Source organism: Schistocerca nitens, chromosome 6 (assembly GCF_023898315.1).
Source record: "Schistocerca nitens isolate TAMUIC-IGC-003100 chromosome 6, iqSchNite1.1, whole genome shotgun sequence".
Classification (NCBI taxonomy): domain Eukaryota; kingdom Metazoa; phylum Arthropoda; class Insecta; order Orthoptera; family Acrididae; genus Schistocerca; species Schistocerca nitens.
In genome coordinates this window covers 591,489,526-591,512,994 of record NC_064619.1, presented here as the reverse complement: position 1 = coordinate 591,512,994, position 23,469 = coordinate 591,489,526, and the positions used below count along the sequence as shown (strand labels likewise).

Genomic DNA, 23,469 nt, shown 5'->3' with positions numbered 1-23,469 from the left:
GGTCTCGAGAGACTGACTAGCACTCGCCCCAGTTGTACGGACGACATTGCTAGCGACTACACGTACGAAGCCTTTCTCTCAATTGCCGAGAGAGTTATAATAGCCTTCAGCTAAGTCCATGGCTACGACCTAGCAAGGCGCAGTTAACCATATCTGGAGAGAGTCTCACTTGTGTTATCAAGAGCAATGTACAACAAGAAATTAAAGTTAAGTATACGAGAAGCTCCGTTCTTTTCTTTATAGCTTTCATCACGTATCCTGTTTCAGACTTAACGCCAGTCGGCGTGTGTGTACGCGTGCCTTTCGGCTACTTCAGTGTGGCGTAGCTAGCTTGTTACGCCACAACACAGAGAATTATAAACGGCGTCGTTCGGCCTTTCCTACGGTAGGCGCTGTTTCGGTTACGCGTAATTGACGTAAGTATTAATGGCCTATTATAAACGATTTATAAGATAGCCGCATTTAGTGAGGCAAAAGGTCGCTTTCTGACGTATTTTACATGATTATGACGTCTTACGATGATTTAGTACGGAAGGTTATTGCTCATAGATGAATATTTCCAACAAATGCCGCTGTACAGCTTTCGTATACTGATAAACGACATTTTACAGAATAGCAGCTATAAATAAAGTACAAATTTCACATGTTGCTGGGAGCGATCTGAAATTTCGTAAATAAGAATATTTGGCAGCCAATATCGCGTGTTGTGATATTTTATTTTTATTTAATTTCCCCAATGACCGTCTTTGACAGAGTCTAAATGTCGTCTTCCGATCTTCAGGGAATCACAGTAATATTATTTCTAGAATACGACAGCTTGACTCTGTCGAATCCGATCATAGGGGAAATAAAATATTACAATACGCGGTCTTGCTGCCAAATATTCTTGACGTACAAATTATTTATTATTCGACGTGTGTTCGGGACTAGCACATCATCAAGAATCTTACATTGCCCATAATCACATCCAAGTTGACATCGCATGTGTTTCCTAGCAACATTCGGTGCTACTTTTGTCAGAGAGCAAACTTGAAAAATAGAACCATGTAAATATATAGCAGCTCGTTACAGTTACGAAGTAAAATCAACACCACGGCTAAGTAGAAGCATGAAGTTACCATAAACTTTGGGTCTGTCTCGTAATTTCAAGTAAGCTACCACGTAGTTACTTAATTATATTATTCAAAAATGGTTCAAATGGCTCTGAGCACTATGGGACTCAACTGCTGAGGTCATAAGTCCCCTAGAACTTAGAACTACTTAAACCAAACTAACCTAAGGACAACACACACATCCATGCCCGAGGCAGGATTCGAACCTGCGACCGTAGCGGTCGCGCGGTTCCAGACTGAAGCGCCAGAACCGCTCGGCCACCAGCGGCCGGCAATTATATTATTCGACTTCACTCCTTGATAAAAGTAACATGAACAGTTGTTAGACATCATATGTGTGTCAACTTGAATTTGATTATGTCCAATGTGAGATTCCTGATGGTGCGTTAGACAACGACATCAGCGGATAAGTAAGTAATCTATATGCAGTTTAAAGACGTTGTTTTGGAAAAGGTCCTTTACCTGATTATAGAAAGCACTTCGAATTATATTTCGTCGTTATACAAATGACTGAAACGCTTCTGATAACGTACTACATAGTTAAAATCTGTCCACTTACACCTGAAGGAAGATTGAAGCAGGTCGTACTGTTGAATTTTATATGTTGGTCATGGGAAAATAAATATCTATTACTTATTACATTATGTTTCCAAATTTCCAGGTGATTAATTAGTGGACAACTTGACAAGAAATATCAGTTCTCACTGAAGAATTTGTCTCAAAAGACAGCAGATTTCTGAGCACTGCATAGTTGTCCCACTTTAAATCATTCTTTATTTCACTGAATGATTACGTGGAATGAACAAATTTTACCGCCTGATTTTGTATCCCGTCCTCTCGGTAAATGTCATCAATAAATCGACAGCACCAAGAAATTAATAGTCATTAGAAGTACTCAAGGATGTGGTTATAACCCACACCGCTGGCAGAGACCACAAAACTCTTATACGGCTGCGCTAATGGACTAGACGGACGAATCCCTGCCTCATTAAAACCATTACCCCTCAACGAGATCAGATGTCAGCCAATTTCCCCAACAGACTTTACTACCCTAACTAAACTTCGGGCAAAAAAGTGACTTTTCAAATGCCAGTATCGAAATTCCTTAGGCTCTTTGTTTTCATTGCTACCATACTCGGAACATTAATTTCACAAATGTAAATCGTGGAGAATAGAATTGGTATTCTTGAGTCATTCTCATAATAATCAATGGTAGCGCTGGTTTTTCACCCAGATAATGCAAGTTGTGCTTTATCCAAATTTATTTTCAATATTTTGTCATTTTAGACTCCTAAAAATTGCGCTCTGGACAGCCTTCACTATCTGGAAATATTCCTTCATTCGCTGAGAATGGTCTTGAAACCTAGCTATTTGCTATCATATTTTCAAATGAAAAGATGAGTGACTACTGGAATTTGTTACAGCTGAAGTGATGACTACTATAGCAGTACAGATACCAAAAGAAAGAACTGAAAGTGGAAAAATCACACTTTCCGATGCTTCTGAATCTGAAAATTTATAATGCGTGTGCATTAACAGTTTTTACTGACGACTGTGAGACGTGGCATTTAACGTGAAAACTGCACTGAGGTGACAAAAGTCATGGGCTAGCGATATGCACCCATACAAATGGTGGTAGTATCGCGTACACAAGGTATAAATGGGCGGTGAATCTGCAGACTTGTCAGTTTAACTCACACGATTCATGTGGAAAAGTTTCCAACGCGATTATGGCCGCAGGACGACAATTAGCAGACACTGAACGCAGAACGGTCGTTGGAGCTAGAAGCTTTGGACACTCCATTACGAAAATTCTTAGGTTATTCAATATTTTGAGATCCACAATGTCAAGAATGTGCCGAGAATACCAAATTTCAGGCATCGCCTCATACCACGGATAAAGCAGTGGCCGACCGGGAGCAGCGATGTTTGCAAAGATATGTCAATGCTAACAGACAAACAACATTGCGCGAAATAACCGCTGAAATCAATGTGGGACGTTCGGCGAACGTATCCATTAGGACAGTGCGGCGAAATCAGGCGTTAATGTGCTATGGCAGCAGACGAGCGACGTGAGTGCCTTTGCTAACGGCTCGATATCGCCTGCAGCGCCTCTCCTGGGCTGGTGACCATAGACGACTGGAAAACCGTGACCTGGTCAGATGAGTCCCGATTTCATTTGGTGAGGACTGATGGTAGGGTTAAACTATGAAGAGAGTCACGAAGCCACAGACCCAGGATCACAACAAAGCACTATGCAAGCTGGTGATGACTCCGTAATGGCGTGGGCTGTGTTTACATGGAACTGAATCGATAACTAACTGGAAATTTCTTTAGCTACGTGGAGACGATTTGCAGCCACTGATAGACTCCAGGTCCCGAACAACCATAGAGTTTTTCTTGATGGCAGTGTGCAGTGTCACAGGGCCACAATGGTTCGCAATTGGTTTGAAGAAGATTCTGTACAGTTCGAGTGAATGATTTGGCCACTCACATCGTCCGATATGAATCCCATCGAACATTTATGGGTGATAATCGAGAGGTCAGTTCGCGTACAACAAATCCTACAACAGTAACATTTTCGCAATTACGGACAACTAAAGGCAGCAAGGCTCGGTATTTCTGCAGGGGCTTCCAACGACTTGTAGAGTCCATGCTACGTCGATTTGTTACACAACGCTGGGCGAAATAAGGTCCGACATGATATTAGGAGGTATCCCATGACTTTTGTCATCTCAGTGTATTTAAAATCAATGACTCTATCTTGTTGAGTTGAAGATGTACAGGTCTTAGAAGTTGTAACCATGTTATCCTTACAGAATGTTTCGACAATGGACCTAGTTTTCTTCGTCAGGTAAATAAAATAAATGTCGTGTGACTAGGGCCTCCCGTCGGGTAGACCATTCGCCGGGTGCAAGTCTTTCGATTTGACGCCACTTCGGCGACTTGCGCGTCGATGGGGATGAAATGATGATCATTAGGACAACAAAACACCCAGTCCCTGAGCGGAGAAAATCTCCGACCCAGCCGGGAATCGAACACGGGCCTTTAGGGTTGACATTCTGTCGCGCTGACCACTTTTTTTTTTTCTTACTCGAACTCGGGACCTTTGCCTTACGAGGGCAAGTGCTCTACCAACTTTTTTTTTCTTTTTTTTTAAATTTCCGACACAGCCGGGAATCGAACCCGGGCCCTTAGGATTGACAGTCTGTCACGCTGACCACATTTTTTTTCTTTGCAAGTGCTCTACCATTTTTTTTACTTTTTTTTGCAGACGCTCTATCCATTTTTTTTTTTTTGCAGACGCTCTATCCATCTTTTTTTTTTTTTTAATCGGATGTCAGGCTTACCACCTTTGCTGACATACATTTTGTGGTACTATCGCAAAAATAGTGTCTACAAAGTCCCTATGTTGACAAATAGTGGCTAATGAGAAAATTAATTAATCAACGAAATGAATAAAACTGAAAATGTCCAAATGAAAGACATGAAGACATTGCGGATAGTACAAATAAAAGAAACATGCTCCTGTAGCAATGAAATGAAATTCGTGTCGGGGGCGACATCTGCTCACGACCCGACGTTCGATAAAGCAAGAGAGCCATCTATCGACTCGTTCTCCAGACGTTGATGTAAGACTGGGTCGTCTTCTCGAAGTTAACTAAGGGTCCGTAAGTGTGATCGATGTCTATCTCGGCTTCTTCGTCTATCTCATCTCTCACCCGTCACACCCCATCTGGCCGGCGGGTCGGTAAATGTAAGTCGCAAGTAATTAGCGAAATCTTGCCTATATTTCGTATGCTGTTGCAGCTTCGTGTGTCCATCCAGGAGAAAATGCCAAAAATCAATTTTGTCCTTTTCCGCTTCGTTATATACGTAGCCCACCACCATTCCCCGCACCCATGTCACCGCATTGGTTTTTTGGACCGGGAAATAAGATTCTTGGGGGAAAAAAAGTGTGTCTGATGAAATTGTGTGAGGGGCGGAGCGTAACAGGAACGCCAATATCTGTTGTGCCAAGTGCCTCACTGGAGCCGTCCCACTACATACTAAACGATGTTCATCAGTGTCCACTGTTGCGCAGCCTAAACATAGTGGAGTGTCTGCCAAATGAATCGCGTGCCGCCGTTGATTCGTTGCGTACTTCCTATTTATCACCACATACCATGTTGAGCGTACCGACGTTGGGAGGTAAACGTTCCGTATAACGCGCCATATCTGTCGCCAGTTCTTGTCTGGGTACTTCTTTTCCAGGGTATTCCTGGGGCACCGGCGCAGTAAGAGTTGGTATACGTCTCGCGTCGTCGGTAGTCGTGTTGTTGGGAAGGAATCTCTGTCATAGCTAAGCTCCAAAAAAAAGACTTGAAATGTGACAGCTTCGGTGAAATATGGCCCACATTGACTGGGGGCAGCATTGAAGTGGGCGCTAGTACATCGGCCAACGCACCCGAGATATTGCGAAATTGACCGCGCCACTGTCGGAAAATCGTACTTACGAATAACGCCCGTGCCTTTTCATACACGTTCACTAGACCAAGTCCACCCTCTCCAGGTGGTAGCGTAAGCGTTGTGTATCGGATCTTAAACAGGTGTCCCACACTCACGTAGGTTCCGAAAGTTGCTTGTATCCGTGATGCCATTGTGCGCGTTAAAGGCAGGACATGCGCTACGTGAGTGAGTCTCGGTGCTAGGTATACGTTAACATAGGTCACCCTCTGAATCATATCCAACGCTCTTAATTTCTGTAACAGCACCATTGTCCGCATCAGCTTCAATATGCGTCGGTAGTTATCCGCTGCTGTCCGCTGCACATCCGTGTGGAACGTCGCATTTAATGGTCGGAACTAAGATGAGCGGGCCTTCCTCCCCCGGTTGTAATCCTCGACCGACGTTCATGCAGCGTGATTTTTGTAGATTAAGCACGCTTCCTGCCGCCATCCCACCACTCAGCTACCGGGGGCGGATTCTTCGTCAGGCGTGCAGCGCACAGTTCATTACTCGCTGTCTGCACTCCAATCAAACTGTGAACGGTACACGGTGAGCGCAACTCTATCGGTTGTGTTCTGGCGCCGTTAGACAATAAGACACTCTACAAAAAAATCAAAACCAACAGAAAGTCTATGCCAAAACGCAAAAAAAAAGATATTAGGAAAATGGCGTTAGACAATGACTTTCCAATCGAAGTGTCTTAATAGGAACCTGACGATGATCAGACCATAAAGAGAAAAAGAACCAAGCTCCCTACGTTTTGTTCATTTTCATAGTTTGAGCCTTAATCCACCCTTTTCGTCACAGATCCTTAGAAATGTATCTAGTGTAAGTATTCTTTTTCAGATGCTGTTTGCGCGTAAGAGTTTACGCCACCAGACTTTCAACAAAGAGGGTTGTTTCAACGCTGAACAATCGCTTAGAAACTTGTGTATCGGTTGTGTGTAAAAGTAGTAATAATTACATTTTAACTTTCAGTGAGTGTCGAAAGAAATGCGCTTGTACGAAAGACAACGCAGACGAAAAAGTTTAAATCGCCATGATACAGGGTCTCTCAGGGTGAATAGACGATATTCAGCGATATAACAGGAGCTCTCGTTTGGAACCCACGCTCTACCCTGAATGGTTACCGAGACAGAAAATACCTAACTTACATTTGTTTAGGGGCTAGGCATATCTCAGCCGCACTTACTACATCAGCTGGATTGATCGTGGTAGTACAATCAACTGACAACCAAGATCAAGAGACATTGTGCCATCAGATTTTTGTTCATAGGATCAGATGAAATATGAGGTGAACAAACGAAAGGTAAATACGCGAGATGAACTGCTTTGTCGTATCATGGACCCGGCTGCCGTCATTTGGGAACGTGCAGAGCCACTCAGACAAGAAACACAACATGTTCTTCCCAAAAATAAACAAATGCATTGAAATTGACGTTGGAATATTGGAACATTTATTGTAAATCGTACAGCAGCTGTAATGCGACGTGTATGAACACTCTTAGAGGTGAATATTTTAAAAATACTTCAATGGGTGCTTTTTAAAACGCACGTCGTAACGTTTACTACCTGTTGTACACGCGGAAACTTGACATCGTATTGAATAATACAAATAATAAGTAATCATGTACATTCAATGTGTTCTATCTCGAGAAAAGATCGGAGTAGGGAATAGGTCTATATGAAGATTTATGCTTCAAATGATCGTTTCTATCGTATCAAGAAACCCTAACCATTCCTCCTGACACATCTATACTCCGCAAGCCAGCTTACGACAAGTGGTGGATGCGTATTTTGGGTAAATCGTCACTTTTCCATTTCCTGTTGCCTTGTTGGACGATGTAAGGTAAAGCCGTCTTCGGTAAGCCTCCGTAAAAACTTAGCTTTCTCTTTTTTATCGTCGTGGTCAACGTGGTGAAACATCTATTTTCGGCTAATCTCCGTGTCTTCTGTTGATTATATCTGGTAAAGTTGCCAGACTAACGAAAAGTATTCAAGACTCGGATGGAAAAGAAATTCGTAGGTTATATGCCGTATTTTCTGTGTTTTACTTTTCCTGTCGACAGCTGCATGCAGTTCACAAGGTGTACTTTGCATTCCTTTGCAACCACTATATGCTCTGCGAGGAATTTTCTTAGGCAACAATTTAAAGCATTTACTTGAAGCACAACGTCTTTTTTTTAGATGTGTACAGTAGTTTCCACGGGAAGTTTCACAAACTCTTCTCCTAACAACAAAGGTGGTTTTTTTCCCTACGCATTAGCACCTGTACCTTTCGTAGATCGTAGTCAGCTGGACTGGAGTTTGGCGCCGCCGACCATTTAGACTTGGACCTGTACGCTCGACTGCTTTTGTTTCACTGATGTACCGCCATTAGAGGTTTATTAATTTGGTCTGACAACATATGGTGGCTTCCACATTCCAAGCTACTTAACTCTTACGGATTAGTTACTCGTCACGAGGAAGTAGTTTCGATGCCACGAAACCGCTTGTGATCTGATAACACAACGATTAAATACAGCTGAACCGGCTTCTATATCACCAAGAATATCTTATAGGTCTCGATTGCTATGGGGGTGAGAGGATGTGCTTTCCGAAACGTCGCCATCGCTCTGTAAAACAACATTATTAATAACTCCAGAACACTTCTTAATCGTCATCTTCATTCTACGGTTTGACGAATCAGCCTGTACTAATACTCATCGTTTCCTGCACCGGAGTCAGTTAGGTAACGTATGCGATGAACTGGCTTCTAATGTTTATATTATCCGCGTACTGTGTTTATTAAACTATTTAATTATTTTCACACGTCATCGTTATTTATTTTCCAGCGCTACAATATATACCTACATTGCACCGTCGGTGCACCGGGCTCTTATGTTTTCTCCAATCGCATATTTCTCGTAACAAATGAAACTGAAGTCAAATGCTACCCAGTTATATAACTAGCAGGAGTGGAGTCCTCGTAGTGTTTTGCATTTACCGGTGATGTAATATCTGAGTCACAACCACCTGAGGCTATGTTTGTCACTATAAAACATTTCACTGTCGCTCACACCATTATCATAATTATGTCTATGAAACTGCTTGTTCAGCGGGGATGTAATAAAAAAGCACGAATAACAGTAATTGTGTACGACAGATGAAAGACCGTCGTAAATTGGGTAACAGTGGTGTAAATTTAACGTTTTCCATGTGACGGATTTGCGTTAATTTGATAATGGAGTGAAGCGTTGGTGTCAGAATTGTAGAGGGGGTAGAGTCTGACTACGGCAAGTAGGTTCAAGTGGACGTAGGTTAAAGTAATTGTACAAACGTGAAAAGACTTACACAGGATAAAGTAGGGTAAAATGTTGCGTCGAGCCAGTCGTCAGACAATAACAGCACGCAAAAGCCAACGATGAAAGTAACAGAATTAGAATAAATCGGAGGAAATATGACAAGTTTCTAAACACTGTATGCTGCAAAGCGGTAAATAAAACCGAAATGAGAGTCTAAGGGCTATGGCTGTTCATATTAGATATTACGCCCATCAGGGGAAAAACAGAATCGAGTTGTTTGAGATGTAGTGTTACAGAAGAATGCTGTAAATTAAGTGGAGAGATAAGATAAGAAGTGAGGAGATTCTCCGCAGCGGTGAGGAGATAGTTGTGTGGACAACACTGGCTAGAAGAAATGGTGCGATGGCTGATCACGATACATCAGGAAGTAACTCCCATGGTACTAGGGGACAAAAAATTGGGGAAATATAGATGTTAGAGTACATCATACAAATAAACGAAATGTTGCGTATACGTGATACTCTCATTACTGTGAGTGCAGATGCTGGTACGGAATGGAAGCGCTGTATCTACACGCAGGGATTTTTCATCCCAAACTACTCTGATGGGCAAAACTTCAAGACGAAAACAAATGTCGCATGATATGTCACTGCCGAGCAACTCGATAAGATTTGAACCGTACATATGAAGAACTGCTACATTATTGCACAGAATATAACTGAAAGCAATACTCAAAGAGACGAACAGAAACGATAGTCGGTCCAAACACAGTACGTACAGTGAAGGCACCGTGATTTGTGATGGTTCCCTCGGCATAAAAGACGTCGGGACATGGTTATTAAGAGGCCTCGCCTCAAGGTTGGTATGGAAAATGGAAATGAGCGTTGGCATCATTGGCAGGGAGCCTCCTTGCGGGGCAGGTCCGGCCGCCTTGGGCGATTTTTGCGCCGGATGGGGATGAAATGATGATGAAGGCAGCACAACACCGAATTCCTGAGCCAAGAAAATCCCCGACCCAGCCGGGAATCGAACCCGGGCCCCTAGGACGGCAATCCGTCACGCTGACCACTCAGCTATCAGGGCGGGCGGTTGGTATGGAGATCTTGTGGTAGGCCTTTTCACTTCTCCACCAGAGCGGTTCACAACTGCTGGTTGGTAGTCGGTGCATCTGGACGTGCTGCAATACTCTTTCCCAGGCGTCCTACTTGTGATCAATGGGGTTTAAGTCGAAGGAATGGCCAGGCCACTCCATTCGTCGAATATCCTCTCGTTTCAAAAGCTTCTTCACATGGGCATTCGAAGTGCTCGTGCGTTGTCATCCACAATAATGAAGCCAGGTTTGAATGTACCTCTGCAAAGACGCACATGCGGAAGGAGCACAGTTTCACAATGATATTGATTTGTGAGTGTACCGTGTTCAAAGATTCGGTGTCCAATACAATCATGATATATTTTCCCTCCCCGGACCATAACACTTGGACCATCAGAATGATCACCTTCGACAGAGTTTCTGGTTGCATTACGTACCATCATTTGTCGAGAGGTGGAAATATGTATTGCACTCTGGTACACTGCCGAACGTGATCTTATTGGTAGCCCAGGTGTCATGGTGTGGGAAGGCACAATACTAACCTCCATATCTTTGAAAAGGGTACACCCAACAGTCAACGTTATTGTGACCCCATACTCCTTCCCCAAGTGCGTCTTTTCAGGGGTGTGTTCGATCCTGACTTCATTCGTATGGATGACAATGCGAGACCTCGTCGAATTGAGCAGGTGGAGGAATTCTTGGATGGAGAGTATATTCGATGAATGGAGTGTCCTACCATTCCCCAGACTTAAATCCTACCGAGCACGAGTGAGATGCGTTGGAGAGACGGACTGCAGCACATCCACACACACCAACGGTCATCCAACACTTGTCAAATGGTTCAAATGGCTCTGAGCTCTATGGTACTTAACATCTGAGGTCATCAGTCCCCTAGAACTTATAACTACTTAAACCTAACTAACCTGAGGACATCACACACATCCGTGCCCGAGGCAGGATTCGAACCTGCGACCGTAGCAGAAATGCGGTTCCGGACTGAAGCGCCTAGGACCGCTCGGCCACAGCGGCCGGCCAGCAGTTGTCATCCACGCTGGTGAACAAATGGAACGCACTACGACAATAACTGCTTACCAATCTTGTGGCGAGCATGCGTTGCTGTCCTGGTAATCACACACCCTTCTTAAGAGCCATGTCCCGCCTTTTACGAGACATTAATGTTACTTGCGGAGTGCCACATTATGCACAAGTTACTTTCGTCCTTAAGTTTTGCACGCCAGGCATTTGGTCTAGAAGAGGAGCGGTGATGCTGTACCGTAAACTTTCTGATCATTATACTGTGGGCAAGTCCCTGGATGAAATTATCAACCTGTCCTCGATGACTCATAGAGTGTGGTATTGCGACTAAGCTAATGGTGATCCTTCCATCGGATGGCAACACTAGACTCTGCAGATTGTATGGTACAATTCGCACTGGGTGTTATTGTGTCCCTTTCTACTATCACCGTAATGAAAACACAAACACGATGTAACAATTCACAAATGACATCGGAGTTACTTACATTAAACAATTACGCTTGTGACTTACGACGCAAGAGAGGCCAAAATGATGTCAGTAAAACTGGTATTACGTGGGGAACGAATGCCGGCCACAGTGGCCGAGCGGTTCTAGGCGCTTCAGTTTGGAACCGCGCGACCGGTACGGTCGTAGGTTCGAATCGTGCCTCGGGCATGGATGTGTGTGATGTCCTTAGATTAGTTATGTTTAAGTAGTTCTAAGTTCTTGGGGACTGATGACCTCAGATGTTAAGTCCCATAGTGATCAGAGCCATTTGAACCATTTTTTTTGGGGTACAAATAACTGCCGCGAATGCAAAGAGTATAATTAATTGGAAGAAAAGTTCTGCGAATGCTGCACATTGGGGTTCATAAGGATATTACGCCTTAAGAATATAGAATGAGATGGCCGAGAATGAGATAATGAAATAAAGGAGACTAGAAAATGTAAACTAATAACAGTGATATTTTTGCGGATGGCGCAGCTAAAGACCACGTGCCAATTGCAGTTCCCTATTCGTTATTCTCTTCTTTTCTTCAGTATTCGTTTATCTGTTTAAAAAAAATGTTCAGATGTGTGTGAAATCTTATGGGACTTAACTGCTAAGGTCATCAGTCCCTAAGCTTACACACTACTTAACCTATATTATCCTAAGGGCAAACACACACACCCATGCCCGAGGGAGGACTCGAACCTCCGCCTGGACCAGCCGCACGTTTATCTGTTCATTATTTTTTTCTTTTTTTCTTTTTCTTTCTGACTACTTATTCTCAGATTTTTTTTCACTCTTCTACTTTGGAATCCTTCCGTATTCATTACTTTTTTCCCTAAACACCTGTCGGTAGTTTCTTCAGTATTTATCTTATTTTTTCCTACATACTTTTTTATTTCATGAAGCCAACATGTTGTTGAAACCAACATGCTGTCTCGGAATCGATATACTGCAGGGAGTCATCGTATTCGACCTCAACAGCTTTACACATTCCAGTTTTTCTGTTCCTCCAGATCATTAATTTAAACCACCAGAAATTACGTCTATTAATCACTCAGCTGACGCTGTATAACCTTAAAATACCTGTTGTACTACTGCATACTTAACTCCTGCTTCAAAGGTGCTTAAGCAGGAGCAACTTTCATTTTATCGTAATGATCTGGTCTTATCACATTTCCCCATAAATTCCCAACAGTGTCAATTTTTTTTCTTTTTGTCAAAGTCATACAGCTTCACGACATGCTATTGGAAGTGGCAAATTATTGTCTTACTTGGAAAGAATAATGTAGTCAGAAATTGTTACAGGTAAGAAATACAGTTCCTTAAGACCATCCTAGTGATTCATCTCAAATGGTCAGGTGTAAAATGAAACAGAATGTAAAGTATAAAGCTCTTGCGTATCTGTATTACGAATAAAGTAAACTTAACGAGACAGTAGTAAAAAGTATTAAACGAAGAGAGACGAAAAAATGCTCCGAATGAGGATCTTCAATATATTGCGTTGAAAATCAGCACGCTACCCATTACGATGAAAGCGATAATGTGTTCGTGTGAAGTGTTTACTTACATCAAAATGATCCTCACAGAAATAAACACGCATAGCGACCACTGTCTCATTTGGAAGTGTACGAGCAAGCTGCAACCGTATTTTACGCTTCTTCTCATTCTCTTAACACGTAAAAACAATTTTTCGGGAGTTTTTGTGACTGTATTTTTACAGTGTTGTACTACACGAGATTTGTAGCTCATTACCACGAAACATAAATTCTGAAACAGGATATCACTGTTAATGAGATTTATGAGAGTAGGAGGAGCATGTTAGCCAATGACGTAAGAGGCATCACAAGACTCAAATGGACCGGTTTAGCAGGATTTCAAATTATTTGATTTTCATATTGGTTTCTTTAAAAAATACTGAAATTCATGACGGAAAAAATGTTATGAGTATAAAATGACGTGACCGAACATAATCAGATTTATTATTGCCGGGCGAGCTGAAATTCCGAAACCATTGATTAGTCACGTAAAGGGCCGTAAGAGGAAAACGTGGTACCGAAACCATGAAACCTGTGCTACAATTAATGGAAGAGTCATCTAGTCGGATGATTCTTGTTGATATGTTTCCAACTTCTGATCAAGTTACCGTCGCAAGAGTGAAACATTGGGGCAACCATATCGTCGTATACTGTGGGTCGATTGGTTGCCCCGCAAGGTTGCTTTAATGCAAACAATTATGTGACTATTTTGGTTGATCAGGTCCATCTGACGGTACAATGTTGGTTCCCAAATTGTGATGCTGTGTTCCAAGGCGACAGAGCATGTGTTCCCATAGATCATATCGTCCAGGACTGGTTTTGTGAGCACGAGAATAGCATCGCATCCCACCTCTTACCACCCACCACCCCCCCACCCCCCACCCCCCACCCCCCACCACCAACCCATCGTAGTCACCAGGCCTCAACTTTACTGAGCCTTTGTGGTCTACCTTTGTGACCGCTATCCATTTTCATCTCCGTGAGCTGAACCTGCCACGATTTTGCAAAAAGAATATTACAAGATTTCCTTGAAAACGATAAAGGACCTGTATTTATCTACTCCGTGACGAGTAGAAGCTGTTTAGCACGCGGTCGCTTTGCACCGTATTTCGCATAGTAATATTTTTTGTTTCCATATTTTTGTCAACCCCCCGTAACGAGCAAGGAGGACGTCAGTGAAATAGTTTATCCCCTAAACATTTTAGTATTTACTTTAAAGAAAAGTAATGTCAGCTGTGCAAGACTATGAACGGGCTATTGGGCTGACTGCGGGTACAGCGCAGCCTATCCTCGCCACGGCCTTAGCATGGGGAGGGTATGGGCCGCTTTACACCCACGGGAAACGTCTCCTTTACTCTGGCGATAGCAGGCTGAATGGACGTGGGGCCGTGTTGAAGGAACTACACTCCTAGAAATGGAAAAAAAGAACACATTGACACCGGTGTGTCAGACCAACCATACTTGCTCCGGACACTGCGAGAGGGCTGTACAAGCAATGATCACACGCACGGCACAGCGGACACACCAGGAACCGCGGTGTTGGCCGTCGAATGGCGCTAGCTGCGCAGCATTTGTGCACCGCCGCCGTCAGTGTCAGCCAGTTTGCCGTGGCATACGGAGCTCCATCGCAGTCTTTAACACTGGTAGCATGCCGCGACAGCGTGGACGTGAACCGTATGTGCAGTTGACGGACTTTGAGCGAGGGCGTATAGTGGGCATGAGGGAGGCCGGGTGGACGTACCGCCGAATTGCTCAACACGTGGGGCGTGAGGTCTCCACAGTACATCGATGTTGTCGCCAGTGGTCGGCGGAAGGTGCACGTGCCCGTCGACCTGGGACCGGACCGCAGCGACGCACGGATGCACGCCAAGACCGTAGGATCCTACGCAGTGCCGTAGGGGACCGCACCGCCACTTCCCAGCAAATTAGGGACACTGTTGCTCCTGGGGTATCGGCGAGGACCATTCGCAACCGTCTCCATGAAGCTGCGCTACGGTCCCGCACACCGTTAGGCCGTCTTCCGCTCACGCCCCAACATCGTGCAGCCCGCCTCCAGTGGTGTCGCGACAGGCGTGAATGGAGGGACGAATGGAGACGTGTCGTCTTCAGCGATGAGAGTCGCTTCTGCCTTGGTGCCAATGATGGTCGTATGCGTGTTTGGCGTCGTGCAGGTGAGCGCCACAATCAGGACTGCATACGACCGAGGCACACAGGGCCAACACCCGGCATCATGGTGTGGGGAGCGATCTCCTACACTGGCCGTACACCACTGGTGATCGTCGAGGTGACACTGAATAGTGCACGGTACATCCAAACCGTCATCGAACCCATCGTTCTACCATTCCTAGACCGGCAAGGGAACTTGCTGTTCCAACAGGACAATGCACGTCCGCATGTATCCCGTGCCACCCAACGTGCTCTAGAAGGTGTAAGTCAACTACCCTGGCCAGCAAGATCTCCGGATCTGTCCCCCATTGAGCATGTTTGGGACTGGATGAAACGTCGTCTCACGCGGTCTGCACGTCCAGCACGAACGCTGGTCCAACTGAGGCGCCAGGTGGAAATGGCATGGCAAGCCGTTCCACAGGACTACATCCAGCATCTCTACGATCGTCTCCATGGGAGAATAGCAGCCTGCATTGCTGCGAAAGGTGGATATACACTGTACTAGTGCCGACATTGTGCATGCTCTGTTGCCTGTGTCTATGTGCCTGTGGTTCTGTCAGTGTGATCATGTGATGTATCTGACCCCAGGAATGTGTCAATAAAGTTTCCCCTTCCTGGGACAATGAATTCTCGGTGTTCTTATTTCAATTTCCAGGAGTGTAGAACGGGGAAACATCAGCGTCCCTACGCGGTATCGAACTCGATATAGAAGTTATCATTACTTAACGGAAGTTCAGACCATGACCGGGAATTAAATGAAAGAATTCTCTTTAATACAGCGTTGTTTGTTGATGTTGAGCGATTATCATCCAATAGAGGTGGCACTGACGGTCCGTAGTGGATTCCAGAGAGTGTTGCTTTCCAACCGCCATGTGCTGCTCGCCGATAGGTGACGGGTGTGGAGCTCACAAGCTTTAGGGAGGAAAAGACAGACTGGAAACTGTGGATTTCTAGCACGGGCTGCTGAATGTGACGGTTGACACACAGAGATTTGCTGTGCTACGCTCGAATTTCAGTTTACGGTAGGCACTAGTTGATGTGGTGCCGAAGTGTACTTTAGTAGTTGTGGTAGACAGCAATGGAGATCCAGCAATGTCTACACGTGCAGTTGTGTTGGAAATGTGATGCCTGGCAGCTGCATCAGTGGAAGAGTGCCTCCTCAGCGTCACGTGTTACCAGCTGGCGGTGCACAGGCTACCGTGGAGATACAGCGCCTGGTATGACCTGAAGCTCCACGTCGCAGTGAGCTGAGCGGCATTAGGCGGCGGCATTGAGCGACTAGCAAAAGTGGTATACGGTGGATGCTAAGAACCTTTACACTGAGGTGCGAAAAGTAAAAAAAAAATGGCTCTGAGCACTATGGGACTTAACATCTGTGGTCATCAGTCCCCTAGAACTTAGAACTACTTAAACCTCACTAACCTAAGGACATCACACACATCCATGCCCGAGGCAGGATTCGAACCTGCGAAAAGTCATGAGATGCCTTCCAATACCGTGGCGAAACTCCGTTTGCCCAGCGTAGTGCAGCAACTCGGCATGGGCTCAACAAGTCGCTGGAATTTTTGGACATGGTTGTGGAGATGAAGCAGCGATTAGTATGATTAATCAATTATTCAAAAACAGTCTTAATCGCATTTATTATTACTATACCGCCAACCGGTTTCAACCCGACGTAGGGGTCATCTTCTGGGCGTTTACACCAATGATCGACTGTTGGTGGTGTCACTCCTGTCTACAGATAGTTTCCTGCCGTTATGTAGACAGGAGTGACACCACCAGCAGTCGACCAATGGTGTAAACGCCCAGAAGATGACCCCTACGTCGGGTTGAAACCGGTTGGCGGTATAGTAATAATAAATGCGATTAAGACTGTTTTTGAATAATTGAAGTCGCTGGAAGTTCTCTGCAGAAATTCTGAGCCATACTGCCTCCACAGCCGTCCATAACAACGGAAGTGTTACAGGTGCTGGGTGTCCCATAATTGTTCGATGAGATGCGTGTCGGGCAATCCGGCTGGCCATTTCACTCCCTCGCACTGTCCAGTACGTTCTCCAGACCAGTCGCGAATAAATGTGTCCCGGTGACATGGCGCATTGTCATTCATAAAAATTCCATAGTTTGGGAACATGAACCCCACGAATGGCTGCAAATGGTCTCCAAGTAGCCGAACATAAGCATTTCCAGTCAATGAAACGTTCAGTTGGACAAGAAAACCCAGTCCATTCCATATAAACACCGCCCAGAGCATTGTGGAGCCACAACCAGCTTGCACAGTGCCTTGTTCACAACTTGGCTCTATGGCCTCGTGGGGTATGCGGCACACATTAACCCTACCATCAGCTCTTACCAAATGAAATCGGGACTCATCTGACCAGGTCAGTGTTTTCCAGTCGTATACGATCGAACCGATATGGTCACGAAATTAGAATTATATATTAATACCCTCAGCTGCTGACGGGCGTTGATATATGTCAACGTGAACAGGTGAAAATGTGTGCCCCGACCGGGACTCGAACGTGCGATCTCCCGCTTACATGGCAGAAGCTCTAATCCAACTGAGCCACCGAGGGCACAGACGATAGTGCGACTGCAGGGACTATCTTGGGCACGCCTCCCGTGAGACTCAAATTCTCACCTTACATGTCCACACACTACATTCGTAGTGTCCCTACCCAACACACTCATTACTCGTGGAAGACATTCTAACCAAGTCCCGTGAGAGTTCGGGTAATATGTGTGCTTCCGCACAGAAGAGGAGGGTCATGGCCGGTACTGTCAGAACTATATACGTATATGGATATGGTATCTGTTCTTTCGGACATGTCCACGAGTAATGAGTTCGTTTCTTGTTTTAGAAGTTATCTGTACCAAATGTAACCTGACTGTTCGTGATACTTCAGGCAGCCGCTGTCGGCATAGTTTGGGGCCAGGGGCTGCGTTGTGCCCGTTTGAAGCACATGGTTTTCACTTGCAGGTATTTAATTATCGTAAAGTTATGTAATAAAGTGTTGTGAATTTAAAATTCAGTTACCTCTTGGTTATTATTCTTATACTATCGAGTTTGCACGTAAATTTATCCTTCCCCTTGTGTTTATGACTGTTCTCTGGCTGTATTTTCGTTGCCTCAAGTTCAGAGTTAAATTAATGGAGACACACTTTGGTCTCAAAAGGAAGAAATCTTACATTTTAAAGTTCTTCTTTGCTGATGAAACGGGAGGGAGGGAGGGGGGGGGGGGGGTAGCAGTTTAGCTCTCAGAGATCGGAGCATTTCGTTAAACAGATCTGCTGGAGAGGTGCAAGAGGTTACAGCAAAATTTCTGCACAAAAGCGCAAGGCTTTTGGAGGCAAATATTCAGTCCGAACAAAAACAACCCTAGATCATAGAACTACTGAATAGAAAACTGAAATTTTAGAATGTGATGGGTGGTGCAAGTTTTGCTTTGCACTTCAGAGACCCGTCACATGATTTCTAAAAACCTCAGTAAGATCAGAAATGACGTTCCTGAAATAGATGGATAGCTTCGTGGGACTGGATGGATTTAAAAGCCACTATGTGTGGAGATAACTGAACATTTTCTAAAACAGATGGTAGAAACTAGGAACATAAATAAAGACGGCTCTCGCTCCTGAATGAAGCATAACTAAAGAATTTTTACCATACAGGCCGAATGGTAAAACAGACTTTGTAAGACCAATGAACCGATGGAAAGGGCTTCCTGTCGCCGGAAAAAGTGGCTCGCCTACTGCTTGAAATAAAGAGAAGAAGATATTAGTTTATATACCGATTTCAAAGGAAGCGGCCGCAAAATAACACATTACTTGACAGATCAGTAGTCAGCAGCAAAGGCCAGATATGTAGATAAGGAGACCACGGTAACATACTATCAGGCAAACAAGATGTCAGACTGGAACTTAATTTTAATACATTTAACTTAACAGCGAACGTATTGGCATACGAATCCTCCTCTCGCAACCCATTGTTGTGTGTTGTTCATTTCTCTAGAAGCTCTGCAACTGGGCACAAACAGAAAAAGGGACAGAGTGGTTTGTAAGCAGATCGTTATTATTTTACTGCGGTCTTGCCGCAACTGTAACACAGGTTCCCGTCAGTTCACCAATGTTAAGCGCTGTCGGGCTGGGCTAGTACTTGGACGGGTGACCATCCGGTCTGTCGAGTGTTGTTGGCAAGCGGGGTGCACTCAGTCCTTGTGAGGCAAACTGAGGAGCTACTTGGTTGAGAAGTTTCGGCTCCGGTCTCGGAAACTGACATACGACCAGGAGAGTGGTGTGCTGACCACATGCCCCTCCATATCCGCATCCAATGACGCTTACAGGCTTAGGATGAAACGGCGGCGGCCGGTACTGCTGGGGCTTCATGGCCTGATCGGGGGGAGTTTAGTTTTGTTTTGTTTCAACAACACCAAAGTATGAAAGAAGTGGCAGAAAATCCCCCCGGTGTCGAATTAGACAAAAAAAAATTCTAAATGTCTCATTTACTCATAGTTTAAGGGAAACAGGAAAACATGTCACTATCTTCCGTAGAGTGCGTCGTCAATGAAGCGGTAAAATAGAGAAATTCAAAGCGTTGAGACAGTCACTGCTGCCAGAGGTGAATCATGATTGGAAAACGAGAGGACAAAACATACAATGTTACACTGCCAATCCGCACAACACAGTTCAACTTCCGGCAGCAGGCACACTATACACAACTCAGGGTTAATGTTGCACTCTATAGCGCCTACTGACGTCCTATTACATTGTATTCTACGTAAGAAGTTATGAACCATGTTAATGGTAACAACCGTGTTGGGATTTCGCGCGGTGCCAGTTGTTCGGTACGTCTTCGATGAGTGGTTTTCAGTAATGCAATGAGTAGTGATTTAGGAAGTTATTTTTGACTGTCTGATACCTGTTATTGTGAATTGTTGTGCTCTGCTCTAATTAATAAGTGAGATGATCGAGGATATATATTATGCTAAAACCCTCTAATAATGAATAAGTAAACGGTTCTACATCTCCTTGTGGAAATGCCTTCGTACTATTTATAGGAAATTTGTTTAGATTGGGCAATAATGTATCGACGAGTAGTTTCTGAATAGCGACTCACAACCAACTGATAAGATGCAGAACTCTGTGTGAACAGCAATTGCTGTTGAGTATTTAGTTTCCTGTCGAGAACTGGAAACATCGACGTCGGGCATTTCACGTCTACTGCTGGCTAAAGATTGCATCTAGTCTTTTCGTATACGAATTAGTAATTTGTTGCAAATGCAAAATTAATGCGAGCCACAAAAGATGACATTTTGTCGAAACGTCCGTCGTAATAAAGATGTGATAAACAATAAACAAGGCCTAATTTATTTTCATTAACACTACAAGAATAAAACTTTACACTTTAGGATTTTGGTGCACTGCTTTGTTCGGTAAGTAGTTTCCGGTAAGGCGATAACAACGACTGTTTACAGGCAGTGGAAACGATCTAGCACGCCGTGAGGTAGAATACATTGTTATAAAAGCTAACATTGAGACCACTGTTACGAATTGTACCAAAGTTTTTGGAAATTTAAATTTTGGTGATTCGGAATACGTGAGTTTGAAGTTGAAACATATGTCGTAGACCAGAATCCTATGCAGAAAACTGAAAGCCTTTGTGTAAGAAATATTTTTGTAAGGTGGTGCTCCACACCTGCAAGACAGTTGCTGTGAGACATATTTTTATAATTACACCGTCAGCTGCTGTCATAAAATTTATTAAGTTGCTGCTAGTTTCTGTCTACACATAGAGCATCCTCGGGCATTGGTCAAAAAGAATATTAAGAATAACTTTGTATGATGCTATTTGACAGTTAGCAACGAAAAGTATGGGATTGTCCGGATAGCGAAAGTATTGGAGCACATGTTATGACACACTGAAACTTGCCTATGTAACTTGTTGTTAAGGATAATATAAGCAATACAGCAGAAAGTAAACGCTTTAACAAATATTTTGACCCAGCGCCAGAAGATGGTCCATATACTGACAGAAACTAGAAGTAACTTCTGCAACGTTTCTGACAGCAGTTGATGCTGTAGCTATATAAACACGTCTTTGATGAATCGCTTATATCATATCGATAGCAGGAAGATAAATATATTAAATGTTCGTCTTGAGGGAAGTCATTTTGGTGCGTGGGCTGTTTTTATTCTGAAAGAAGCACATTATTTCGTGATTTAGCTATCAGCTAAATTCTCAAGCTACCTCTGTTACTTGCGCCACAGCAAGAAACTGTAATGTTATAGCAACTTATATACCACACATCTACCTGTAGGAAGGAACAAATGATGGCGTTCTAAATAGAGGTTTCTTACAACCGTGGTAGTTAAGGGCGCACGTAGTCCACGTCAGAGATAGATTTTATTTCACTTTATTTTTTTACTCCCATTTGTTCCATAGGACCAAATTTGAATTTCAGTAACATCTGTGAGCATAACTAAATTGCTTGGCAAAACTGTTAAATATGTCATCAGAAGTTGCTTCCTTTACACAGATGTGTGGAGTTTAAGAAGCTTTAGGATACAATTTTTTACTGTGATTGAAGTAACAGGGGTAGTAATATCTGAATAGATACTTCAGAACCAAGATCGCCTTTAGATGTTTATTTTGAATTGATGAACAGCTTCAACTGTGCTTTACTGTCATCTTAGAAATTTCACCTTTTTCAATATTCCGTCATATACTTTGACAATGCTGAAAATTTAAACTGTTTGGAGATGCAAGTTTTCCCAGCATGTAGATTACTACCAATCAGTATCTCGTTAGTAAAAACAGTATTTACAATAATGATGCAATGCAGCTTTCGCCGATTACGCGCGGCATGACACACATGCTCGTCTTTCGCATACTCTCTCGGGCATGTGTGTGGTCGCACGTAATCGGCGAAAGCTGCGAGGCATCATTATTGTAAATACTGTTTTTATTAATGACAGCCGGCCGGTGAGGCCGAGCGTTTCTAGGCGCTTCAGTCTGGAACCGCGCGACCGCTACGGTCGCAGGTTCGAATCCTGCCGCGGGCATGGATGTGTCTGATATTCTTAGGTTAGTTAGGTTTAAGTAGGTCTAAGTTATAGAGAACTGATGACCTCATATGTTGAGTCTCATAGTGCTCAGAGCCATTTGAACCATTTTATTAATGACATGCTGACTCGTTGTGATCGACTGCTGATAGAGTTTCCATCTCCATACTATTTAAATTTTCAGTATTATCAAAATATATAGCATGATTTTGAAAAAGATAAGATCCGAAGATGCAGCAAAGTACTGCTGAATCTGTTCATCAATTCAAAATTAATACTGCAATGGGATCGTGGCTCTGAAGTATTTCTTCAAATACCACACTCTGCATATCGGCCCCTGATCAGAATGTCTGTATCTTGACAATGCCCAGGGGGAAATTGCTAACAGCTAAATCATGAAATGAAGTGATTATTTGACCATGATATACACAGAAGTTGTGGACCAGTTTATCCACGGTAGACAATGAAAACCTCGTAACTTCATCTGTCAGTGAAAACCTAGTAATTCCAGTGACCAGTAATTCCGTAATTAAAAAGAGATTTGAAATTGCAGGCTTGTACTATACAGCTACACAAGTAGGAAAATTATCTTTTATTACTTTAGATAATTTTTGAGAATCCATTTTTGCTTCTGTGAAATTTGACAAAATGGAATTTCAAGGTTTTCATTGCCTACCTTAGTTGTACGTATTATGTTGACGTGGAAAGTTTATTGCCATAAACCCTCGAAGAGTAACTACTTGGAGCCGAGAACGGCAACCGTCAGACGGTGAATAACCGCAGGGTGGATTTGTTTCTTATCCAGTCCGTCGCCGCAACACATTGTTATCGGTCGCCGGTGAGGACGCCGTGTGGCTGGCGGCAGGTTACCTCGTGGAGCAGGCGATGCCGGTAGGCCCCGGTGCCGGCGCGGGCCGTGTCGCCCCATGAGGCGGCGGCGTGGGCGGCGGTGGGCGGCGTGTCTGCGGCGCGGGCCAGCCTGTGCTGAGTGGGGGGCGAGGTGTGCACGCGCCGCTGCGAGCGGGCCAACTGCAGCCGGAGGCGCCGCCGCCGACGCCGACGCCGCCGTCGCGGACGCCGCCGCCCCGGCTCGGGACGCTGGCCGGCGGGAGCGCGCGTGCGCCGTGGCGGCCGCCGTGACGTAGCCGCCGCTGCGGCCCACTCGCCTAACTCTGGATCGCCCACTTGTCGAGAGGTCCGACCACTCAGCCCACTAATACACTACTGGCC

The 23,469-nt window shown here is 44.3% G+C and overlaps 1 protein-coding gene across 1 annotated transcript in view; it reads right to left on the bottom strand.

Annotated features, from left to right (window-relative positions):
• LOC126263511 (lachesin-like) overlaps nt 1–23,233 on the bottom strand; it is a 385,251-nt gene extending 362,018 nt beyond the window's left edge. Inside the window, exon 1 of the mRNA XM_049960604.1 lies at nt 23,110–23,233. The gene's annotated coding sequence lies outside the window, so the exon portion shown is untranslated. The remainder of the gene's footprint in view (nt 1–23,109) is intronic.
• Nucleotides 23,234–23,469: the final 236 nt, after the last annotated feature.